The following is a 10,617-nucleotide window of genomic DNA, read 5'->3' as shown; positions in this document are numbered from 1 at the left end:
AGTAGTCATGGGTGGAATCTATTAGATTTTCTATGTACAATATCATGTTATCTGTGAATAATGACAGTTTTACTTCCTCCTTCCCAATTTGGAATCCTTTTATTTCTTCTTCTTGTCTGATCACTATGGCTAGAACTTTCAGCACTATGTTGAATAAGAGTGGTGAAAGCAGACACCCCTGTCTTGTTCCTGATCTTAGAGAAAACACTTTTATATTTTGCCTGTTGAGTATGATGTTGGCTTTAGGTTGTTCATATATGGCTTTTATTACAGTGAGGTATGACCCTTGTATTTCCACTTTGCTGAGTTTTATCATAGATGGGTGTTGGATTTTCTCAAATGTTTTTTCTGAATCTATTGATATGATCATGTGAATTTTAATTTTATTTTATTTATGTGATATATCACATTTATTGATTTGTGAATATTGCACCAACCTTGCATCCAATGACAAAATACCACTTGATCATGGTGTATGATCTTTTAAATATATTGTTTGATCCAGTTTGCTAGTATTTCATTGAGGACTTTAGCATCAATATTCATCAAGGATATTGGTTATAGGTTTCTTTCTGTTGTGTCTTTACCTGGTTTTGGAATTAGGATAATACTGGCCTTGTAAAAGGAGTTTGGAAGCCTTCTTTTTTCTTGAATTTTTTGGAATAGTTTGAGAAGGGTAGTTGTTTGTTCTTCATTAAATCATTGGTAAAATTCATCTGTGAAGTTATCTGTTCTAGGACTTTTGTTTGGTGAAAATTTTTTAAAGATTTTATTTATTTATCTTTAGAGGGGAAGGGAAGGAGAGAGGGAGAGAAATATCAATGTATGGTTGCCTCTCCTGCATCCCCTGCTGGGAACTGGCCTGTAACCCAGGCATGTGCCCAGAGTGGGACTTGAACCATGATCCTTTGTTTCACAGGCCTGCACTCAATCCACTGAGCTACACCAACCAGGGTGGAATTTTTTTTGTTACTGCTCAAATTTCATTAGTTTTTATCAGTCCATTCAAGTGTTCCTGATTCCATCTGGGGAGATTGTATGATTCTAGAAATTTATCCCTTTCACCTATGTTAACCAATTTTTTTTTTTTTGCATACTGTTGTTCATAGTATTTTCTTACAATCCTTTGCACTTTTGTGGTATCCATTTTATTTCTGCTCTTTCGTTGCTGATTTTATTAATGTGTTTCCTCTCTCTTTTTTTGATGATTCTGATGAAAGTTTCTTCAATATTGTTTATTTTTTCAATGAATCAGCTCCTAAAGTCATTGATCTTTTGAATTGTTTTTCATCTCTATGTTATTTAATTTTGCTCTGATCTTGATTATTTCCTTCCTTCTATTCCCTTTGAGCTTTGTTTGTTGTTGTTTCTAGTTCTTTTAAGTGTAGCATTAGATTGCTTATTTGAAATCTTTCTGTCTTCTTGAGGTATGCCTTTAATGCTCTAAATTTCCTTTTCAAGACTGCTTTTGGTGTGTCCCATAAGTTTGGGGTTGTTGTATGTTCATTTTCATTTGTTACCAGATACCATTTGATTTCTTCCTTGATCTCATTGACTACCCATACATTACTGAATAACATGCTATTTACATGTAGTTGAAAGATTTTTTTACTAAGATTTATGTCTAGTTTTATGTCATTGTGATTGAAGAAAATGCTTAATATGGTTTCAATTTTCTTGAATTTGTTAAGACTTCTTTTGTATCCTACCATATGGTCTGTCTTTGAAAATGATCAATGTGTACTTGAGAAGAATGTGTATTCTGATGCTTTGGTATGAAATGTTCCATAAAATATCAATTAAAGTCCTTCAATCTAGTATGTCTTTTAAGGTCACTGTTTCCTTGTTGGTTTTTTTGTTTGGAAAATATATCCAATCATGACAATGTGGTGCTAAAATCCCCTACAATTAATGTATTGTTGTCAATCTCTTCCTTAAAGTCCGCTGAGATTTTCTTTATATATTTAGGTGATCCTATATTGGACAAATATATGTTTATAGAATCATATCCTCTTGTTGGATTGACCCCTTTAGACTTATATAGTGATGTTATTTGTCTCTGTTATGGCCTTTGTTTTAAAGTCTATATTGTCAGATATAAGTATTGCTACCATAGCTTTTTTTCATCTCCATTTGCATAGAATATTTTTCCAGCCCTTCATTGTCAGCCTCTGTAGATTTTTTGTTCTAAGGCGAGTCTTTTGAAGATGGCACATGTATGGGTCATGTGTTCTTATCCATTCATATATCCTATGTCTTTTGATTGGAGCATTTAATCCATTTACACTTAAGGTTATAATTGATAGATACTTTTTCATTCCACTTTATTCCTTTATACTTATGTTCCTCTCTTTATTACTTCTTAAAGCAGTCCCTTTAACATCTCTTGCAGTGGTGGTTGGTGTTAACTCCTGTAGCCATTTTTTTTTTTTTTTTTTGCCCAGGAAGTCTCTGTTTGGCTTTCAATTTTAAATGATAGCATTGCTAAATAGAGTAGTCTTGGTTGAATATCTTTTTTTTCATTACTTGAAATACCGCATACTAATCCCTTCTGGCCTGAATTGTTTCTGTTGAGAAATCAGCTGACATTCTTATTGGAGCTCCCTTGTAAGTAACTATTTGTTTCTCTCTTGTTGACTCTAATAATCTCTCTTTGTCTTTAAACTTTGTCACTTTAATAATGTGTCTTGGAGTAGGCTTAGTTGGGTTCATCTTGATTGGGACTCTCTTTGCTTCCTGAACTTGTGTGAATTTTTCTTTCACAAGGCTATGGAAGTTTTCTGTCATTATTTCTTCAAACAACTTTTATATCCCTTAGCTTACCTTCTTCTTTTGTTATTCCTATAATGTGGATATTGTTACATTTCATATTGTCCCAAAGTTCCCTTAAACCATCTTGTTATTTTTAAGTCATTTTCTTCATGTTGCTTTAATTGGGTGTTTTTTTCTACCTCATCTTCCAAATCACTGATTCAATTATCTGCTTCATGTAGCCTGCTTTTAATTCCTTTCTTCATTTTAGATATTGCATTCTTCATTTCAACTTAGTTCTTATTCAAGATTTATGTGTCCTTTTTTCATGTTGATGTAGCTCCCACTAAGTTCTTTGTGTTTCTCACTAAGGTCCATAAGCATCCTTATAGTCCTTACTTTGAACTCTATGTCTGATACACTGTTTTCCTCAATTTCAATGAGCTCTTTTTTTTTCTGAGGATTCCTCCTTTTCTTTTGTTTGGCGGTTGTTTTATATTCTCCCCATTTTTGGTTACTCTTTTTGTTTGTTTCTACATTATTAGATAGATGTGGTTTGATTCCCTGTTTTTGTGGGGTGGCCTTACCTGGTAGGAGTCCTGTGGGACTCAGTGGTATAGCCTTCTTGATCTCCTGAGCTGAATGTTCTAGTAATACCCCTTGTCATGTGGGATTTCCTGTTGTATTTGGGTCTTGATTATTTTTGGCCAATTTGTTGGTGGGTTTTTCCCTCCAGGTGGCTGAGTGAGAGGTTCAACTACCACCACATCATGCACACTGTTGTACCAGTTGTGAGAGAACAAAGTAAAACACCATAGAAGACAAAACCACACAAGCAAAAAAAAAGCAAAACCAATTATAAAAGAGCAAAGAATATAATAATAAAAGTGAAAAGATAAATAGACTATTACAAGAAGAACAAGAATAAAATAAGCTCAAAGGAAAGAAAATGGTTATGAGAGGATAGAGAGTGGAGAAAGAATATGGGTAAGTAATGGAAATAGGAAATTACCAAAAAAGAACAAATAATAGGTAAAAATAAAATTTGCCATCTTGCAAGAGAGTGCCAATGGCTCCCCCTCTGCCCTGTGGCTAGCGGGAATTGCACAAATCCATGGTGGGGAACTTGGCAGCATTAGATTGCAGTGATCCAGAGTTCTGAGATTCCTTAGTATGATGGCTCAAGCAGAAATTAAACTATGTTCTTTGTTGCTGCAAGAGCATTTTTGAAAGATTGTGGGAAAAAATAGAGTCCACCTAATCAGAACTGGAAGCCAGCCAATAAGATTAATTGTCCATGACACAGGAACATCACTGGATTGGGTTTTAAGAAAAAGCCCTTTGTGTCTTCATCCAACATAACCTGGTAATATATCAAGGGCACAGATATGGTATGGTGGAATATGAAGCCCAGTGCAGCCAGGTGTTGTGAATGCTCAGGTATCTCCATTACATCAATACTGCCAAAACATTGTACAATGACACTAGAGAGCTGATTGCTGAGGAGTTGCTATTGAATGGCAAAATGATAATGTCACCTCTCATGAAGAAAGTGGCAGACTGGCTCACAAAAACTATGGAGGATGGAAATACCATGGACTATGCTAAGGTATCAAGTACATTTGTGCAACTAGCAGACACAGACTTTATACAGCATTGCCTGTTGGTGCATGCCACTGAGAATTCAAACCATGGGCCACTGCCACCTTCCCCCATTCTTGTCATCAACGAAAAGGACATGTACCTGGTTCCTAAACTGAGCTTGATAGGGAAAGGTAAAAGGAGGAGATCATCTGTGGATGATGCTACTAGCAAGCCCAAGACCAAAAGACTAAAACATACCACAGGTAACAAACAGCCCATTTAGATGATGGAATTTAGTGGCAGGCAAACTTTCACAGATTGCATCAGTAATTCTGAGACCAAGTCATTGTCAGCCCAGTTGCCAAAAGGATGGACTAGACCAGCAGCGAGATTGTGAGGACCATGCTTCAGATGAGTGAGATTTCTACTTCCTCTAGAGCCCCCCTCACCTAGCCATTGTATTCCAATGAGATCTTCAGGTTCCTACCTGTTGGCTATAACATCCCTAAGCAAGTTCTTGATCAATATATCACTATGCCAGCATATGACCCACTAGAGTTTGTTGGGAAGTATGGAAACTGTGGTGGAGGAATGTATATCATCAACCTGCATGAAACTCTTGGATCCCTAGCCACAGCCAGTCTAGAGTCCATTGTATAGGAGACATATGGGTCTCATTGTGCCAGAATACTTTATCTAGTTTTGCATAAGAAATACCTGGAACAGAAGCAAGTAGAAGACTTTTCAATGATTCCAGCAAAGGAGGCAAAGGATATGCTTTATAAGATGCTGTCAGAAAATTTCATATCACTCCAGGAAATTCCCAAAATTCCAGACAATGCCCCTTCCAGGACTTTCTTTTTATATACAGTGAACATCTTGTCAGCTGCTTAAATGTTGCTGCACAGGTGCTACAAGAGCATAGCCAATTTGATAGAAAGGAGGCAATTTGAAACCAAAGAAAACAAGCATCTACTAGAAAAGTCTCAGAGGGTGGAAGCCATCATTGCATCTATGCAGGCTACAGGTGCAGAGAAGGCACCACTACAAAAAATAGAGGAGATGATCATGGCCCCTGAATGCCAGCAGCTTGAGGCTCTAAAACATAATGTCAACAAGTTGGAAGGCAGTGAGATCCAGGTGGATGAAATTATCTTCTTGCTGGAGTCATACATAGAGAATACCATGAAGTGATGATGACTCTGAAGAAGAGTCTTCCTCAAAGATATGGAGGGGTTGAAAGGAAAAATAAAGGAGGTCCCTGGATGCATTCTTTGCAATGAGTAAGTTTTAAAAATAAAATAAATAAGAAAATGGAGGAAGAATACAAAATGGAGTAAGAAAAGGGAAGAGTAGAATATGAGATTTGAAAAAAAAGAAAAAAGAAGACAAAATTGAAGAAAAATTATATAAAGCTATGCAAAAGACAAAATGATGAAAAAAGAGCAAAGTGGAATTCATCACAGCAGAGCTAAATGGTTGCCTGCTGAATTCTCCCTCTGGATACAATTCTGATGTTGTCTGAAGCTGGTAGAAGCCAATGTTGGATGCTGTCCAGTCTAGCACTAGGCACCCTGTTCAAAGCTACAAGTGATCCACGGTTTGTGGCTATTTCCTTTGGGCTTGGATCTGTCCAAGATGGGCCATAGTGCTCTATAAGTATGGCTTTTTATCAGGCCAGGGCGCAGGAGTGGGTGTAATAATGACTGAAGGCACTGCTCGAATGCCTTCACCTGCCTCTGCCTGTGGTCCTGCCATTAGTCTCAGTCTAGCCATTGATCATCTGTTTCTGAGAGGGTTCCTGGTGGAATCAGAAGGATGGGACTTCTGGATCTCTTGTGAGAGATGATGTTCAGACTTCAGGGAAGATGGTTGGTGTGTTCACATGTCTGAGTCTTTCCCAAATTACTTCCCTGATCTCGGCTTGGCAAAGCCTCAAATAGGATAATCAGTAGGGCCTCCAGAACCCTGAGTTTTGGTCTGCCAGACACCAGCAGGGAATTCCTACACTCTCTGGTGAAGGGGAAGCACCAGTCTGGTTCTCAGGAAAGTGTATGGAATGGCCATGCCCTAAAGTCAGTCTTTAACACCCCTGATTCCACCTATGTTGCTATCTCCTTAGCAGGGGATAAGATGCAGGTTGGGGATAAAAAAATTTAAAAATATTTTTTAAAAAAGATGTAGGGCGGAGCAAGCAGAATTCCAGAGGTTGTGACAAGTGTGATTCCAGAGAATGGAACTAGAAGGCTTCCACTGGCTGGGGTGAGCAGTTTCCCATAGCATGGGGTAAATGTTTCTCCCCTGGGAGGAGCTCTCTATTCTCAAGAAAAATGGCTGCTGCAATATGGTGTTGTATCCTAGCAACAGGAACCCAGCATCCATTCTATTCCCCCACACCTCTCCCCAAAGCCTCCCACTCCAGACTCTCCTGCAATTGCAGACTGTGCTGCCCTCCCTTAGCTCCAAGCCCAAGGTTGGTAGATGGGAACATGAACGTGTGCATTGGCCCCTTAGAACAAAAGAGAAAAAAAGAAAAGAAAAATGGTGGCTTTGTCTCCAGCAGGCTCCATCTTTCTCTAGTGGGCAAAAACCCCCCATGGCCTTCCACTGCTGGATGCTGCATGGGAGTGTGATTCCAACATAGCACTTGGTGCTTAGGAGCCCAGTCTGAGGTCCAGGCTTCACTTCTCTGCAGGTGAAGCTCCTACAGCTATGCAGCCACCTTGGCCCACTGCCACAAAAGCAGTGTTGGCCACATTTGCATCCCTGCCCTGTCTTGAGGTGGTTTCTGCCCATCATTGGTTAAGTAGCTGCTCTTCAGGTAGTCTTTAGTTGTTTATTTTGGGTTGATGTTTCTCTCTTTATTTTTATTTTCATCTTGGTTCTGGTAGGTGGTGTGACATAAATATACTCTGCCACAATCTTTCCACTCCTGCCTCAGTTTTCTGGCTACACCTTCCTGCTGTGAATCAGCACTGTCCCCAGAGAATCAATTTAAGGAGTATTGCCAAAGTGCTTTTCTTTTCAGTGTTTATCCACAGGAATGTCTAAGAGTAATTCTTAAATTCAATTGCTTTCAGCAAATGCATACAGCATATATGAGCATCATGGCAAGAGGATGGAGAGCTTTAATTAAACTTCCAAAAGATATCTCAGCTCAAATTTTAGAATAATAAATATTGGCATTGTGAGTTAGGCTAGGTACTTAACCACTCTAAGTCTCCTTCTGCTTTCTAAAAACAAAGTGGGGGACAGAGGATAATATTTCATAGGGCTGTTGTAAAGATAAAACAAATTATTCATGTGAATAATACAGCACAACTCACAGAATAGAGGAAAATATTTCCAAATTATGTATTTGATAAGGGGTTTTTATTCAGAATATATAAAGAGTTCTTACAAGTCAGTGATTAAAAGATAAATAACCCAACTTATTTTTTAAAGATCTTATTCATTTATCTTTAGAAGGGAAGGGAAGAGGGAGAGAAACATCAATGTATGGTTGCCTCTCACACGTTCCCTGCCAGGAACTGGCCTGCAACCCAGGCATGTGTCCTGATTGGGAACCAAACAGCGATCCTCTCGTTCACAGGCCTGCACTCAATTTACTGAGCTACACCAGCCAGGGCAAAGAACCCAACTTAAAATGGGCAAAAGATCTTAATAAACTTTTCTCTGAGGATGATATACAAATGGCAGAAAAGCATATTAAGATGTTTGACATCATTGCTCATCAGGGAAATACAAATGAAAACCACAGATAGATACCACTCCATATCCACTAGGATGGCTAGAATCAAAACATAAGAAATTGATGTGGTGGTGAATATGTAGATAAATCAGAACCCTCATACACTGTCATTAGAAATATACAATAACACAGTCACTTTGAAAGATTTTGGCAACTTCTGAAAATATAAAACAGTTACCATATAACCCAGCAGTTTCATTCCTAGTCATATTCCCAACACTAATGAAAATATATATCCACACAAAAACTTATATATGGTTGATCATAGCAGCATTATTTACAATAGCCAAAAGTGGAAACAACCCAAATGACCATCAGCTGAACACATAAACAAAATGTGGCATATTCATCATGAATAATGAAGTACTGATACATGCTACAACATGGATGAACTTTGAAGATACTATGATAAGAGGGGAAAGCCAGTAACAAATACAAGGGAGAACAAAAAACAAAACACAGAATTGTCTTCAGGAAGATGGACCCCTTGTAGTACAGGTTTCCCCCGCTAGGTTAATGTTCTAGGAAGCCATCTGTAGTGTACACTCCTCCAGTGTACAGCTGGCATTATTGTGAGAGGCTGCATTCGGCTTCAGTGAATTTTTTGAAGATTCAAGGTGTTTTCCCATTTTATGATGGATGATTTATGAGCACACCTGCCCACATCTTGCTAGTGTTCAGCAGTTTTTGTCCCCAAATGGTGTGACTGCTATGACTCACCCTCCCTATTCACCCATCTTGCCCTGGAAAAAGTCCTCAAAGGGAATCATTTTGTCGATGTGGAAAAGATGAAACAAAAACTGTTAAAACCACTAAAATGCATCAAAATTGATGTATTCCAAAACTGCTTTGAGCAGTAGAAAAAAATATGTATTGCATCAAATGGATAGTACTTTGAAGGTGACTGAAATTGAAACATGTAAGAGTACATACACAGATGTGCAGGCAACTGTACTTAAACGACAATAAAATAACTTTTTCTCAATGTTGCTTCTTTTTTCTTTTTATTGATTATGCCATTACAGTTGTCCCATTTCCCCCCCTCCATTCCGCTCCACCCTGCACAGCCCCTCCCCCACCATTCTGCCCCCTTTAGTTTATGTCCATGTGTCACAAGTTCTTTAGATTCTATATTTCCAATACTACTCTTGCCCTCCCCCTGTCTATTTTCTACCTACCGTCTATGCCATTTATTCTCTGTACCTTCTCTCCCCTTCTCCTACTTCCACTCCCCTGTTGCTAACCCTCCATGTGATCTCCATTTATGGCTATGCTCCCAATCTAGCTGTCCTCTTAGTTTGCTTTTGTTTTAGGTGTGGTTATTAATAACTGTGAGTTTGCTGTCCTTTCACTGTTCATATTTTTCATCTTCTTTTCCTTAGATAAGTCCCTTTAACATTTCCTATAATAAGGGCCTGGTGATGATGAACTCCTTGAATTTGACCATATCTGAGAAGCACTTTATCTGCCCTTCCTTCCATTCTAAATGAAAACTTTGCTGGATAGAGCAATCTTGGATGTAGGTCTTTGGATTTCATGACTTGGAATACTTCTTTCCAGCCCCTTCTGGACTGTAAGGTCTCTTTTGAGAAATCCACTGACAGTCTGATGGGAACTCCTTTGTAGGTGACTGTCCCCTTATCTCTTGCTGCTTCTAGGATTCTCTCCTTCATTTTCATCTTGGCTAAGATAATTCTGATGTGCCTTGGTGTGTTCCTTCTTGGGTCCAACTTCTTTGGGACTCTCTGAGCTTCCTGGATTTCCTGGAAGTCTATTTCCTTTGCCAGACTGGGGAAGTTCTCCTTTATTATTTGTTCAAATAAGATTTCCACCTGTTGCTCTTCCTCTTCAGATATTGGAATGTTTCAAGATGTCCTGGAGGTCCCTAAGCCTCTCCTCATTTTTTTGAATTCTTGTTTCTTCATTCTTTTCTGTTTGGTCATTTTTTTCTTTCTTCTAGTCCACTCCCTTGATTTGAGTCCCAGTTTCCTTTGCATCACTATTGGTTTCCTGTGCATTTCCCTTCATTTCAATTAGTCTAGCCTTCATTTGTTCCTCTACTTTGTGACTAAAATCAACCAGTTCTGTGAGCATCTTGATCACCAGTATTTTGAACTGTGCATCTGATAGATTGGCTATCTCTTGGTCACTTAGAAGTATTGGCTCTGGGGCTTTGAGCTGTTCTTCTTGAGCAATAATATTTCAGTCTGTTTGCACCTGTTGTGTATGAGGGGCGGAGCCTTAGGTGTTCACCAGGACAGGGTGACCCAGTTGCTGGGTTGTGATGCTGTATATGGGGGCGGGGTCAGAGAGGGGCAATGGCGTTTGCTCAGCTCTCTCTCATATTTCGGTCCCCTCTGCCGTTTCCCACAAGCAAACTGGGCCCCCCTGGTGCCGGCTCCTGGGGGTGTGTGCCTGTGCACCCTCCAGGACCCTGTGGGTCTCTCCAACAAACTCTCTGTGAACCTAGGAGCTTCTCCTGGCACCTCGACCCTGAAAGTTTTTTTAGTTGGTGCTTTTAGGCTTTAATT

General features: G+C 39.0%; 1 pseudogene; it reads left to right on the top strand.

The window, feature by feature from the left end:
* Positions 1-3,902: 3,902 nt before the first annotated feature.
* LOC118991414 (DNA-directed RNA polymerase III subunit RPC3-like) lies at positions 3,903-5,529 on the top strand (annotated as a pseudogene).
* The last annotated feature ends 5,088 nt before the right edge of the window (positions 5,530-10,617 follow it).

The sequence above is a fragment of the Sturnira hondurensis genome, unplaced genomic scaffold (assembly GCF_014824575.4).
Source record: "Sturnira hondurensis isolate 20B ecotype Veracruz unplaced genomic scaffold, ASM1482457v3 Scaffold0007487, whole genome shotgun sequence".
In the NCBI taxonomy this organism is placed as follows: Eukaryota; Metazoa; Chordata; class Mammalia; order Chiroptera; family Phyllostomidae; genus Sturnira; species Sturnira hondurensis.
The sequence above is the reverse complement of the archived record's forward strand: the minus strand, read 5'-3'. Positions and strand labels throughout refer to the sequence as shown.